The 15,809-nt window shown below is 45.5% G+C and overlaps 1 protein-coding gene across 7 annotated transcripts in view; it reads right to left on the reverse strand.

Moving 5' to 3' along the window:
• Positions 1–15,809, reverse strand: part of LOC140410527 (probable E3 ubiquitin-protein ligase RNF144A-A) — a 186,372-nt gene that overhangs the window by 125,129 nt on the left and 45,434 nt on the right. Inside the window, exons 2-3 of one of the 7 annotated variants that reach the window (XM_072498743.1) lie at positions 14,581–14,686; positions 12,672–12,854 (exon numbers count right to left, since the gene is read on the reverse strand). The exons of 3 other annotated variants lie outside the window; for them this stretch is intronic. The gene's annotated coding sequence lies outside the window, so the exon portion shown is untranslated. Of the gene's footprint in view, positions 1–12,671; positions 12,858–14,580; positions 14,687–15,809 lie in introns of all 7 variants that reach the window. 3 more of the 7 variants (XM_072498742.1, XM_072498745.1, XM_072498744.1) reach the window with 3 other exon arrangements.

Consider the following 15,809-nt stretch of genomic DNA (forward strand, 5'->3'; position numbering starts at 1 on the left):
TTGTAATTTTCTCAACACCTGCTGTTGTCTGCTCTGATCACCTGATCTTTCAGGCCAGGGCACAGTCTCGTTACTCGAGCTTTTTTCACAGATCTGCTAGAGCTGGGAAAAGTGATATTTGAAAGGCAGGTCACCAATATGATCGACAGGCAAGGAAAAATACAATTGGGAGCCACAAAGTGGACAGACCTTGGATTGGGAAGCACAGGCCTGATAAGATACAGTGAGCTGTTGAACAACTCAATGTTAGCGTAATATGACAAATAATTAAAACTCTAAATGAATAATCCTCAACAAGACAGCACACAAGTTATGGCTGAGCCACCGTGTGACTAATGTATGACGTACATTGCTGAGTCAAATCACCTTGGCACAATGCAACTATTTTTATATCTGTTAATGTCAAGTGACAGGATTTTTAACATTGTAAAAGCCTGGCACAGCACTGTCTACATGCTTAACAGATGCTGCATCCAAATGTTGACATTTTTTAATGGATTTAAATGCAATGTTGAGCCCACTCAAATATTTTAGCATGTAAGGACTGAATACCAACATTATTATAACCAGCAAATGAAAGGTTAATTTAATACCAAATTGTAATAATGTTATTAACATTTGGTGTAATAGTTTCGTTTAATGAAATAAAGGCTCCCAGTGCAAGGAAAATGGATTACTGATGAGAATTAACGAAGCTTCAACTGTTTTTAATCTCTAGTACCAAGTTTGGTTCAGCAGAAAACTAAAGGAGGTCCATTGACACACTTTTACAGTGCCATTATTGACGTCCTCATATGGTGGTACGAGAAGAGAGATACCGTGACAGTCACCCTGGCATTAGTACAAATGCTCATCATGCAATTTCGTGCAAATTTAGATGTGTCTCGACACCGAGGAAATCCACCATTTCTGTTTCTATCTTCTCCTCCCCCATCCCTTCAAATTAATTTTCTCAGCTTACTCCTCCTCTCATGCAACGCTTTTCATGTATCTAAAGGTTTTGAGATGAAGATTTGCTTCAAGACTTATGCCAAAGTAGCTCAACAGCCAATTACTGTAAATTGGAGTTCAGGAAGCAGACGGTGCAGGAATCATAAGTGAAGCTTCAACTCCCATCACTCACTTGGTTCAGCATTCAGGATGGGAAATAGGAAGGGCACAGGATGGACTACAATGCGGAGATGGGTGACTCAATGCAAGTTTCAAACCAAAGTTTTCTTTTCGTGATTTCTCGGCAAAATGGCTCAACTCTGCTTTAAGATACATCAGTTTGTGGAGATTCACAAAACTAACTTTCTTAAATATTGTTGTTAAAATAAATGTTAACCGCAGAAATGTGTGATTTATAAGCACATCTGCAATGTAAAATACATAGGAAAAAGAAACCATAGTTTGGTATCGGTAAAATAAAAATGCATTCCAAGAAGGTTCCCATACAGTTCAGTAACTATGCTCATAGAATTTTATCCCAATTGAGTCACTGTCTTCAGGGGAAGAGGATAGAAAGCTGAAAAACATTTTTTTAAATATCATGAAACTATAAAGTTATAAATCAATCATAACCTAACAAAACCTGCAGAATGTTGGGTGCCATTTCACAACACTGATGTTACTGCACTACTAACCCACCATACTGCCGTTGGATGTTGGATACAGTAAGTATCAAAATAGATTACATTATAACTACAAAACATTCTTATCTTGATTTCCATTAAGATTAAGAATGAACAAGCCCAATCAAATTCCGTTACCTGGGGATCCAAATAGCCCACGACTGAAAACGGATCCACAAGTGGACCTGTAAGGTCTGGTGGAGGAAGTAAAAATAGACCTTCAGAGGTGGGACACACTTCCACTCTCTCTGGCGGGGGAGAGTGCAGATGATCAAAATGGACATACTGCCCAGGTTCCTCCTCCTGTTCAGATTCCGCCCGATCCACATCCCCAAGGCCTTCTTCAACATGGGAACTGTTGGACGCGGCGACCTATGGAAGGGGAACTGTGGGAACCTGTACAGCTGACTGTTGGAGAAGGTAATTTCCCCCTTGGACAAGACAAGTGAAAAATGGGAGGTAGAACTGGCCACATAAGTAGGTGGGAAGAAATCTGGATTGAAATACTACACAGGGAGAACTCCACCTCCACGTGCGCAGGACTGAGCTGATGCAGCTAAAGATAATGCACAGAGCGCACTTAACCAGAAGCCGAATGAACAGTTTGTTCCCGGAAGTGGTGCCAGGAGGCCCGGCCAACCACACCCACATATTCTGGGTCTGCCCCAGACTTGGCGGTTCTGGGCAACCTTCTTTGAGGAAATGTCCACAGTTGTGGGAATGAGGGTGGAGCCGTGCCCAAAAGTGTCACTTTTCGGGTCACAGAGCAGCCAGAACTCTTTTTGGGGAGGGGGGGGGGGGGCAACGCCCTAGCCTTTGCCTCCCTGATCACTTGCCGCAGAATCCTGCTTGGCTAGTGATCAGCAGCACCACCCAAAGCTGCAGACTGGCTGTCCGACCTGTCTGAATTCTGCCAACTGGATAACAATATATTCGCCATCCATGGGTCGGAAGGGGGCTTCTACAGGACGTGGAAGCCATTCACCAACCTGTTCCAAGACCTGTTTGTAACCAGCAAGCAGTAGAGCGGAGGGGGAGGTGTGGGGGGGAGGCGCAGCTGAGCCACGGATCATAAAGGGGAGGGGAGCAAAATCTTAATAAAAAGGCTGCGGGACACAAGGGGCAGAGCCGCAGGGGATGGACCGAAGGGAGGAGCAATACTCCAGGTAATACACGGGGAAGGACAACTGAGGCAGATCGGTCAAATAGGGTCCACAGCCACGACCGGGGGGGGGGACATGTAGATGTAAATATTTTTAGTGATCCTTGCTTCTTTGTGTTTTCCTTCTCATTCTTTGGTTTATCGCTCTTTTGTCATTTCAATCTTTCCTTGGTTCTATGCGCGGTTATGAAACCTGTTTGTTAACATACAAAGTGAAATGTGTAATATACAATGTGAAAAACAACAAAAACATTTTTTTTAAAGTTGTCACAAATCGGCTTACATTAACACTGCAATGAAGTTACTGTGAAAAGCCCCTAGTCTCCACATTCCGGCGCCTGTTCGGGTACACAGAGGGAGAATTCAGAATGTCCAATTCATCTAACAGCACACCTTTCGGGACGTGTGGGAGGAAACCGGAGCAACCGGAGGAAACCCACACAGACACGGGGAAAACGTGCAGACTCCGCACGGACAGTGACCCAAGCCGGGAATTGAACCTGGGACCCTGGTACTGTAAAGCAGCAGTGCTAACCACTATGCTACCGCACCGCCTTTTTCCTCCCCTGTTCACATCAGGCGGGTTCGGTGACAGTAAAATATCCTGAGAGGTGCAAAGTCGAGTTGATATCAGTGTGAAAGCATAACGTGGTTGTCCCCTCCCCCTGCCAGTGACGGGGTGTGTTTCCAAACATTCAACATCAGGAACCTCATTTGAATACATTTACATGCCATTATCAGGCCTGCATGCTGGAATCATGGCCCCCTCCCGTCAAAAAATTCATTCAGGGTGCCCTGGCAATGCCAGGGTGAACTGGTTTGCTTGGTGCGCGCTGGAGCAGCTTTTAAAAATGGCACCCCGGATCCTCAAGTGTCGAAGTTGCTCATGGGGAGGCGAATCAGAGGCTGCCCCGTCAGCGATACGTTATGGGACCAGCCACTTGAAGTTTTTTTAATCAAAGTTCACACTATAAATAAATAACCTTTATTGTCACAGGTAGGCTTACATTAACACTGCAATGTAATTCCTGTGAAAAGCCCCGAGTCGCCACATTCCGGCGCCTGTTCGGGTACACGGAGGGAGAATTCAGAATTCTCAGCTGGTACAGGAATTGAACCCGCGCTGCTGGCCTTGTTCTGCATCACAAACCAGGGGCGTCATTCTCCGACCCCCCGCCGGGTCGGAGAATGGCCGTTGGCCGCCGTGAATCCCGCCCCCGCCGAAGTCTCCGGTACTGGAGATTGGGCGGGGGCGGGAACCGGGCCGCGCCGGTTGGCGGGACCCCCCGCTCAATTCTCCGGCCCAGATGGGCCGAAGTTCCGCTCAGAAATTGCCTGTCCCGCCGGCGTAAATCAAAGCTGGTATTTACCGGCGGGACCAGGCGGCGTGGGCGGGCTCCGGGGTCCTGGGGGGGGGGGCGCGGGCCGATCTGACCCCGGGGGGTGCCCCCACGGTGGACTGGCCCGCGATCGGGGCCCACTGATCCGCGGGCGGGCCTGTGCCGTGGGGGCACTCTTTCCCTTCCGCCTCCGCCACGGCCTCCACCATGGCGGAGGCGGAAGAGACTCTCCCCACTGCGCATGTGCGGGAAACTGTCGGCGGCTGCTGACTCTCCCGCGCATGCGCCGCATTTCCGCGCCAGCTGGCGGGGCAACAAACGCCGTTTCCGCCAACTGGCGGGGCGGAAATCCCTCCGGCGCCGGCCTATCCCCTCAATGTCGGGGCTCGGCCCCCAAAGGTGCAGAGCATTCTGCACCTTTGGGACGGCGCGATGCCCGTCTGATTGGCGCCGTTTTTGGCGACAGTCGGCGGACATCGCGCCGTTGGGGGAGAATTTCGCCCCAGGTTAGAGATGAAGGTGGAAGTGTAGAGGAAAGTGGTTTTAAAGTTAATAGATAAAAGAAAGCTGCTGTTATTTTGGCAAAACAGGATGATCCTAAAATAGCAGGCTCTTGTTGCAGACGAATGTGTGACCTAAGCCAACTTGATGTGGGCAAACCTGTCAATGGATTGCTAAGACAACTTGGTGCTGGGTATGTTAAAGTGCACAACTTTTTAATGTGGCCATGGTGGAAGGAAATAACTAGAATGCAAAATATTGAAGCATTTGATGGCAACACAAATGGAGATGATAGATCAACTGAAAATTCAGTACTGAGGACCAAGGCTCAGAACCACAATTCAAAATTATGGTTATAAATCACATGATTAGGGTGGGGGCCTTCAGCAAACCCTATCGGATGGGGAGTGCCTCGTAGTCAGACACTCGTGCCTGAGTGAGGGACCCAGCAGCAGCAGGGGATAGCCTCTGAAAGCCACCCCGCTGCCCTTCCTTTGACCCACCTATCCCCACCCCACTCTCCCATGAACCCCACCCTCCAAACCACATCCCGCCTTCATTCACCTTTGGTCTGGGATCACACAACCATTGTTAGGTACGCTGCTGCCAGCTGCTACCACGCCAGCTGGCAACATTTGGAGGGTGGGACAGGCCTGATAATGGCCACATAAGTGCCTAAAATGTAATTGATTCAGTCAGGCCTCTCCCATGAAACTGATACCATTCTCCAATTGGTGGGTAATATTTCCCACTCCAACTATTTCCCACTCCAACCAAACTCCTCCTGAAGCAGGCACTAGACCACTTATTTGCATAAGCAAAATGGCTTAATGCCTACTTCAGACGTGGATAAAGTCCATATTTTGCTTGTTTCCGTCCAATATGGAGGCATTTTCTCTCACAAATTTGAGCATTTAGGTGCTATGCAGGTCCATGTGACATAATTTCACAAGCAAAGTTCTTCAGCTCAAGATTTGAGTTTGATCTTTTTTCAATATCTCGACATATTGATTTTACTTATCTGGCCCACTCCAAACTCCACATATGAATATTTTATTTATCAATTTTCCCTCTTCCCATCAATATCTCTGCTTTCCTTTTAATCATGTGGGTTAAATATCTCTATAAACACTCTCAATTCTCCTTAAATATCCCTTTAGATGTAGAGTGTCAAATTATACTTAATATTTTTTGTATTTAAAGTGCTGAATTCTTTTTTTTTCAAATAAGAGGAAATTTAGTGTGGCCAATCCACCTACTGGGGATGTCAACATGTTGCTGGACAAGTTGAGCCTTAAGGACCTTGCCCATCTCAGCCTCCCAGATGGGTGATCTAGTTTGGTTATAATGACCATGACATCTGGGTGGACCCTCCACCCCATAGTCAAGCAGGGTATCCCTCGCAAGGCCAAGAGGTACATTTGACCTATCACAGTATTATTCAGATTTCTGTGACGAACAGCACAAAATAATGTGCAAAATCTGCAGTTTAAAACGTACTTCATATTATCCACCTATTTTACAGATGAAATTAAAGGACAGTGGCTTTGAGAAAAAGGTAGCAGATGACTTTATGCAGAGTATCCCAAACTGGCATAAAGCATCTAAAATGATGCCGGAATAATGATCAAATTGATTGCAGAGCAAAGCATCAATTAACTGTGATCAACTGTGTCTGACAAGCATCCAGCTGACGTTGCGAGTGCAACATTAAGCAATAATGTCCCAAAAAGGTTACAATCGAACTTATGTAGCAACATAGGAAGTTGAAACCGATTGGCTGATTGGTAAGTTCAGCATCAATATGAAGCCATTTCCACCCCTCACCAATTCTAAGCTTGTATAATGTAACTCAGGCGCCAAGGATTAAAAAGTTTCTCATACAAAACAAGTTTTCTTCCTTCTGGTTTTATAGTGTCTCTTTGCTGCAATGTCAGATCTGGCCCACTCCAGATCGAGATGCATTCACCCATGGCAGTAGGAGTTAGTGAGCGAGCTCACCTCAGAAAACCTGACTGCACAAATTGGCAGCTCTGCTGCAATCAGACCTGGGAGGTTCTCATGCAGCAATTGTGCTGCAGCTTAGTGCAGTAACTAGTACCAATGCTCCCTCTAGGTTGCATGCACACACAACAGTGCAGCAACTTGAGCCACCGAGCTGCTCCAAAGTCTTCCCCTTTAAGATACTGCTCACTCAACACAAAATAAAATGAACCAGGCACTGAAATGAAGAGGATGCACACAACAAAAAATACCAAGGACTTTAACTGGCATTTGAACCTTGTGTCTATTTGCTTGTACCTCCTTCGCTTTCTACTGTTAGCAAGGGGACAGGTTATAAAACTCTTGCATAGAGAAGTATAGGGCAGCACGGTAGCATAGTGGTTAGCACAATTGCTTCACCGCTCCAGGGTCCCAGGTTCGATTCCCAGCTTGGGTCGCTGTCTGTGCGGAGTCTGCACATCCTCCCCGTGTGTGCGTGGGTTTCCTCCGGGTGCTCCGGTTTCCTCCCACAGTCCAAAGATGTGCGGGTTAGGTGGATTGGCCATGCTAAATTGCCCTTAGTGTCCAAAATTGCCCTTAGTGTTGGGTGGGGTTACTGGGTTATGGGGATAGGGTGGGGGTATGGGCTTGGGTAGGGTGCTCTTTCCAAGAGCCGGTGAAGACTCGATGGGCCAAATGGCCTCCTTCTGCACTGTAAATTCTATGATTCTATGATGTGGAGATGCCGGCGTTGGACTGGGGTGGGCACAGGAAGACGTCTTACAACATCAGGTTAAAGTCCAACCAGTTTGTTTTGAATCACTAGCTGTCAGAGCGCAGCTCCTTCCTCAGGTGAATGAAGAGGTGGGTTCCACAAATACATATATAGACAAAGTCAATGATGCAAGATGATACTTTGAATGCAAGTCTTTGGAGGTAATTATGTCTTTACAGGTCTAGACGGAGCGACTGAAGAGAGGGATAATCACAGGTTAAAGAGGTGTGAATTGTCTCAAGCCAGGACAGTTGGTAGGATTTCGTAGCCCAGGCCAGATGGTGGGGGGTGAATGTATTGAGACATGAATCCAAGGTCCCGGTTGGGGCCATACTCATGTGTGCGAAACTTGGCTATCAGTTTCTGCTCGGCGATTCTGCGTTGTTGCGCGTCCTGAAGGCCGCCTTGGAGACCGCTTACCCGAAGATCAGAGGCTGAATGCCCTTGACTGCTGAAATGTTCCCCGACTGGAAGGGAACATACCGGCCTGGCGCTTGTCGCGCGCTGTCCGTGCATCCGTTGCGCAGCGTCTGTATGGTCTCACCAATGTACCTCGCCTTGGGGCATAGGGACATAGAGATGTACAGCATCCATACTGAGGTTAAACTTTCCTTTTAACAAGGGCAGCTGGCACTCCCCTGGCCATTGGGCAGCACGGTAGCATTGTGGATAGCACAATTGCTTCACAGCTCCAGGGTCCCAGGTTCGATTCCGGCTTGGGTCACTGTCTGTGCGGAGTCTGCACATCCTCCCCGTGTGTGCGTGGGTTTCCTCCGGGTGCTCCGGTTTCCTCCCACAGTCCAAAGATGTGCAGGTTAGGTAGATTGGCTATGATAAATTGCCCTTAGTGTGCAAAATTGCCCTTAGTGTTGGGTGGGGTTACTGGTTTATGGGGATAGGGTGGAGGTGTTGACCTTGGGTAGGGTGCTCTTTCCAAGACCCGGTTCAGACTCGATGGGCCGAATGGCCTCCTTCTGCACTGTAAATTCTATGAAATTCTATGAAATTTGTATGAATTCAGGCTCTACCGCAATTACCACGGCACCATTCAAAAGACTTTGCCAGTTTTGTGCAATCCTCTGGGCTGCAAAGAGATTATAAGGCTTCTGGAGGCACCAGGAGCAGGCAATTTATCTTATTTCCATGAACTGTTCATCAGGAATTTCAGCTGCATAACAATATTGCAGTCTTCTGCTTCTGTAAACAGCAGTGAAAATAAAACATTACTTTAATTCAATTATGTTTCCACCTACTGGCTTTTGAACATCCTTGCTATGAAAATAAATGGGTCACAAAAAATTGTGAGGTCTTACTGAGCTGAAGGCAGAACCTAATTATATGCAAAATAGATAGTTGCATTTTTAACACGTTTTGTTGTATTTGTAGCCCTCTCTCAAATCGAGTAACAGTTTAAAATAAAAGCAGAATGGATGCTCTTTTGAAGAGATCGGCTTGATTTTTAAAAAAATATTACCTATATCTAATTTTCAGGAAACAGAACGACCTCAATGACAGCCAGTGCACCCAAGCTCCAAAGCTGTTCAATGCATACTCCAACGGCTCCTTTCATTCCAGGAATGGTTCATTTGCACCATTTCCCATCACTGGAACCTTCCATCAGCCAACTCTCTAACGTATTCCATGCCTTCTAAAAAGCCAAACATCGGTCCAAGTTACCTTTATAAGGGATGATAGGGATGATGGCAGGTGGAGGGCAACAGGCAACAACTATGCACAGATGACCACCTTGCACATATATCTAAATGGAGATAAAATGTCCGTACCTCCAAATCATTTTCCCCCCCAAAATGTAAACTTTCTTCAACTGTTATGTGGCAAACTCAGCAAAAATTGGTTAACTGCCCACATTTTCGTCTAATTGCCAGGAAAATGTAGTGGTATTCAGAGTCACATTGGACATTACATCCAACTTTCAATATTTCTCAATGTTTTATAGTTATCCCATCCCAATTTAACAGGCTTCCTGAAGCTGCTGATTCCAATTGGGGCATGCCACACAGTTATTAACATCCTTCTATCGCACAATCTAAGTGAGCACAGTCTGGGGTTCTACAGTCCATTCAGCCATGGAGCACATTACAGCTAACACCAGTGCATGCGCATACTGACGTGTACTTATTAACGGGATATTCATTTTACATTCTTTGTCCCAGAAGCATTGGTGGTGTGTACCATCCCTACTTCTGCACTAGCTAATAGATAGGGATAGGAAGAAATAGGAAGTTAGATATAATGTATAGATATAGATGCTGGAGCAGTGCATAAAAGATTTACAAGTATGATACCAGAACCTACGGCCATAAGGAAAGGAAACAAGATGGAACCCTTCCCTTTAGAAAAAAGATTGTGGGATGACCTAATACACGTATTCAAATTTATGACGAAGCTTAAGAGTGCAGACACAAAGAAGATGTTTTCACTTGTAGGGAGTCTGAAACTATAAGTCATAAATATAAGATGAATACTAATATATTTACTGATGAATTCAGGAAAAACTTGTTTACCCAAAGAGTGTTGAAAATATGGAACTTGCTACCACATGGAGTATTTGAGTAGAGATCATGGAAGCATTTAAAGAGAAGCCACAAAAGCACATGGTGGAAGAGGGGACCAAAATAGAGTTCCCTTCATAAACACACTTTATCAGTTATAATGATGAGGACATTTAAAAAAAAATTTTTTTAAGAACATATAGTGCAGAAGGAGGCTATTCGGCCCATCGAGTCTGCACCGACCCACTTAAGCCCTCACTTCCACCCTATCCCTGTAACCCTTCCTAACCTTTTTTGGTCACTAAGGGCAATTTATCCTGGCCAATTCACCTAACCCGCACGTATTTGAACTGTGGGAGGAAACCGGAGCACCCGGAGGAAACCCACGCAGACACGGGGAGAATGTGCAGACTCCGCACAGACAGTGATCCAGCGGGGAATCGAACCTGGGACCCTGGCGCTGTGAAGCCACAGTGCTATCACTTGTGCTACCGTGCTGCCCACATTGCTAATTGCTAACTTTGCCACCAGCATTGATTTGCAATAGACATTTCACCAGCTGGCTTAATAGTATTGATCTCTGAAAGGAAAGTATAGATTGTGACATTATAATATAATCACGTCATTGGTCCCATGCAAAACATTTCAGATGCTGACGGGCTCTGCAGATATTTGCAGCATTTCCTGCTTTTTTCCGATTATCGGTTCATTTTCAATCAAATCTTGGATCACTACCAACGATTAGCAATACAGGATTTGGCTTCCAGCGCTCCAATGTCATTGCACATCATTCTAGGGTATTGCGTTCTGGAATATATTGAACTAAGTTTACATTTAACTTTATTCAATGCATATATTTTACAAGAGGAAAGTTTTTAGGTGCATTCCATAAAGCATTTCTTTAATTACTGTGCTCAATCAGGCAGTTTTCTTTTATTTGAGGATATCTAATGCATACAAATCTGAACAACAGAAAACTGGCTGGATGATAGCAGCTTAACTTCATTTCTAATCTTGCTACTAGTTATAACGAACTGAGTTTCCTTACCAGATTCTAATTAAGATGCAGATGTGTACCGGCTTATTAAATTGCCCTTGGGAAATATAGTGCAATAAACAGACTTTGCAGTCCGTCAATTATCAAGAAAGCATCACAAGGAGGACAATATTTATACAATAGCGACTATTCTTCCAAAATAATTTGTTGGCTGTAAAGCACTTTGTGATTTGAATAGGGATTTATTTCGTTAATAAGTAAATGCATCCTTATTTTCCTTTATATCCTTTCATTTCTCTTTATCAGTCCAGAATCTGGGGTGAAATTCTCCCGAAACGGCGCGATGTCCGCCGACTGGCGCCCAAAGCGGCGCCAATCAGACGGGCATTGTGCCGTCCCAAAGGTGCGGAATGCTCCGCATCTTTGGGGGCCGAGCCCCAACATTGAGGGGCTAGGCCGGCGCCGGAGTAATTTCCGCCGCGCCAGCTGGCGGAAACAGCCTTTGTTCCCCCGCCAGCTGGCGCGGAAATGACATCTCCGGGCGGCGCATGCGCGGGAGCGTCAGCGGCCGCTGACAGTTTCCCACGCATGCGCAGTGGAGGGAGTCTCTCCCACCTCCGCCATGGTGGAGACCATGGTGGAGGCGGAAGGGAAAGAGTGCCCCCACGGCACAGGCCCGCCCGCGGATCGGTGGGCCCCGATCGCGGGCCAGGCCACCGTGGGGGCACCCCCCGGGGCCAAATCGCCCCGCGCCCCCCCCCCCCCAGGACCCCGGAGCCCGCGCACACCGCCTTGTCCCGCCATTAAAAAGGTGGTTTAATCCACGCCGGCAGGACAGGCAATTTATCGGCGGGACTTCGGCCCATTCGGGCCGGAGAATCGAGCGGGGGGGGGCCGCCAACCGGCGCGGCGCGATTCCCGCCCCCGCCGAATCTCCGGTGCCGGAGACTTCGGCAACCGGCAGGGGCGGGATTCACACCAGCCCCCGGCGATTCTCCGACCCGGCGCGGGGTCGGAGAATGACGCCCCTGAAGTGCAGCATTTGGTCAGATTAAAGCAGATTAAATCATTGCATTCCTTCTTCAAGTCGGATTTCTCTTCCCCAACCATCCTCAATTTTTTTTGCCAGCTGTTCAGCAAATTTTCAGGCTGCTGCTCTGCACAACCCAACTTTAAAGGTAATATAAGATCTAAAATTATCTAAACCTTAAAGAGTCCCAAGAACTGAAACATAATTTCATCGTTCTGATCTACTGCAACCAGAAGCTGTTTGTAGAACGTTCAACCAGAAACATACAACAGAAATGAAACTATCAACTTTAGAACAGTTTTATGCAACGTAGTCATTTGCAGAAAAAAGGTACCGTCTGCAACAATGGGTGGGATTCTTCGGCTGTGTCCACCTACCGATCGTAAATTCCTGCCCAAGGTAAAACTGACCTTTACATGGTCCCCGTCCCATCCGTGGCGATCTTGCGGCGGGCACGGCCAAAGAATCCAGCCCAAAATGAAAAATAAAGGAATATTTCGATTTTTTCACTCTGAAATTGGGAGTAATCTCCACATAGATTCTGTCAATTCTTATTAGAATTGAACATCATGTCAGTTCTATAGATGCCATGTGATCAAAAAATGTTTACATTTTGAAAGCTGCAAAGGATTTAAACTTAAAAAGTTACCACACAGTCACACTCTAAACTAGTTAAGTATCTGAAATGGTTTGCGCTGAATGGAAAGGTGATATTCACAGTCAAAGTTCAAACAAAAACTTTCAAGAGAAATATTACCTCTTATTCCACACTACTGTATAACGTCCTTCCAATATATGACAGAGGTGCATAACACGAGGCCCACGAGCTGATCCATTTTTTAAAATTCTCCTCCTTTTTCACATTTGCTCCCACATGAGCTGATCCATTTTACATAGTTTTTGATGCACTGTTTAATTATTCAAAGGAACTGTTCCACCACTGCTGCATGAGAAATACGTACATAAGAAAACATCTTAGGGAAGAAAGGGCCATTTATCCCACCAAACCCATTCCTTTCATAACCTCATACACTTATTGCGACTATTTTAGACTGTAGCCTATTTACTCCATTTCCTTCAAGGATATAAATTTTCCCGGAATGTAATCAAACTAAATACCAGCATATAAAGCTATCAATCTTTATTCTTGAACCCTGGCCATTACTTTCTCCAGATGGAACATCTTTTAATGAACTGCCAGTCAATGCCAGCAGTACATGAATCATTGTTTTCCATTGCAGTGTCTGAACATCTGTCTGAACTTTAATCCTGTATTTAACCAAATAATGATCCAAGTTTTTATAAAGGATTTAAGCAACATGATATTCATTGCGGTTGTTGCCAATTTGCTCTATGGGTCCATTATTCCATCTGGGAAAGGTTGAACCATGGGTATACTGGCAAGAGTTTCTGTGGAAGAAGAATTTATTTTATTTTACCACATTATTGCAAAACTGTTCCACAAAAGATTTAGTGAATGCCGCTTAGGCCGATCAGATGTTCAAACGTAGCTCAAAAAATATGGATTGCAGCTATGGGTAAATAACAAATATCAACTTCACATTTTAGGATTTGGAATATTGGCAAGCTTTCAGCTGAGTTGAAATATAATAGTTAGATAGAAATTACAACATAGATAGAAGAATCCAGCCCAACCAGTCCATGGTGGTGTTTCTTCTCCTTGGAAGGACATGTAGTCTTAATGCCAGTCCCATTCCCATATCCCTCTGTTTCCTTTTCTTTCAACCATTTATCTAACCTATTAATTTTTTAAAAGTTAATTCATGGGATCTGTGGGTCGCTGGCCACTCTGGCATTTATTGCCCTTTCCTAATTGCCCTTGAGAACGTGGTGAACTGTCTTCTTGAACTGAAGCATAGGTACACCCACAGTGCTGTTAGGGACAGAGTTCCAGGAATCTGACCCAGTGACAGTGAAGGAAAGGCGATATTTCCAAGTCAGGATTGTGTGACTCGGAGAGGAACTTCCAGGTGGTGGTGTTCCAATCTGTCTGCTTCCCTTGTCCCACTATCTAAATGGTAGCAGTTGTAGGTTTCTAAGGTGCTGTTTAAGAAGGCTTGGTGAGTTCCTGAAGTGCATCTTACAGATGGTATGCACTGCTGCCAGTGTGTATCTGTGGTGGAGGGAGTGAATGTTTGTGGATGGGGTGCCAATCAAGCGGGCTGCTTTGTCCTGGATGCTGCTAAGCTTATTGAGCTGCATCCATCCAAGCAAGTGGAGAGTATTCCATCACACTCCTGACTTGTGCCTTGTAGATGGTGGACAGGCTTTGGGGAGTCGAGAGTTAAGCTACTCGCCGCAGGATTCCTAGCCTCTGACTTGCTTTTGTAGCTGCAGTTTTTATATGGTTAGTCTTTTTGTATGACTAGTCCAGTTGCATTTCTGGTCAATGATGACCCCCAGGATATTGATAGTGGGGGATTCAGTGATGGTAACATTCATTGAATATCAAGGGGCGATGGTTGGATTCTCTCTTGGACATTGCCTGGCAAATGTGTGGCACGAATGTTACCTGCCACTTGTCAGTCCAAACCTGGATACTGTCCAGATCTTGCTGTGTTTGGATATAGACTGCTTCAGTGTCTGAGGAGTCACAAATGGTTCTGAATATTGTGTAGTCATCAACGAACATCTCAACTTCTGACCTTGTGATGGAGAGAAGGTCATTGATGAAGCAGCTGAAGACGGTTGGCCCTAGGACACTACCCTAAGGAATTCCTGCAGTGATGTCCTGGAAAGGAGATGGCTGACCTGCAAAAACCACAACCTTTGTATTAGGTGTGACTCGAATCATGGTCTGCAGTTCAGTAATGGTAGTATGTTCCACAACCTCACAACTCTGCTTCTCCTGTTCACTGTCCTAAATCTTTTCCATGCCACCGTATACAAATGTTCCCTTAAATACGGGAACTGCTTCTACCCTTAATCTCCTTATTCACAAAGAAAATTACTGTACATCTTTCTTTGCAACTGCATTTCATTATGCTAAGCATAATAATACTATTGAATTTCTGATCAACTCTATTACTCCAGCACCCTCCCTGCAATGTAGAGCCCAAAAGTGGACAAATATCCAACAGGTGGGTTTATATGGTCATCTTTCCATCTCAACTTTTATTAGTTACCGCCTTCCATAAAAGTTTTCAAAGTTCGAAAGTAAATTTAATCTTCTTTAATGGATACGTCACCTTTTTTTTGCTCTTCTCTTACCGATGATCAGCTTTTAACACAACTTGTGTTTTTATTGTACCTTTAATGTAGCAAAACGTCCTCAGGCACTTCTCAGGAGCATAATCAAACAAAATTTAAAACCCAGCCACATAAGGAGATAATAGGACAGATGACTAAATGCTTGGTCAAAGAGATAGATGCTCCAGAATTCAAGATGGCGCCTGAGTGCGGCGACTCTCTGCGAGCTCTCCCCACAGACCCTGTTCCTACATCTGTTATAACTGTTCTTTTCTTTAAATTTTAGATACCCAATTCTTTTTTTCCAATTAAGGGGCAATTTAGCGTGGCCAATCCACCTAACCTGCACATCTTTGGGTTGTAGGGGTGAGACCCACACAGACACGGGGAGAATGTGCAAACTCCACACGGACAGTGACCCGGGCCGGGATCAAATCCAGATCCTCGGATCTGTGAGGCAGCAGTGCTAGCCACTGCACCACCGTGCCGTCCCTATTTATAACTGTTCTATCGTATGTTCTATGTTTTCATGTATGGAGCGATCTGCCTGAACTGTACGCAGAACAATACTTTTCACTGTACCTCGGTACTCGTGACAATAAATCCGAATCTTAAAAAAATCCTTAAAACCTTAAAGGCTGAGGAAAAAGTCAAGAAGCAGAGAGATTTAGGGAGGGAGTACTGG

The sequence above is a fragment of the Scyliorhinus torazame genome, chromosome 4 (genome assembly GCF_047496885.1).
Source record: "Scyliorhinus torazame isolate Kashiwa2021f chromosome 4, sScyTor2.1, whole genome shotgun sequence".
In the NCBI taxonomy this organism is placed as follows: domain Eukaryota; kingdom Metazoa; phylum Chordata; class Chondrichthyes; order Carcharhiniformes; family Scyliorhinidae; genus Scyliorhinus; species Scyliorhinus torazame.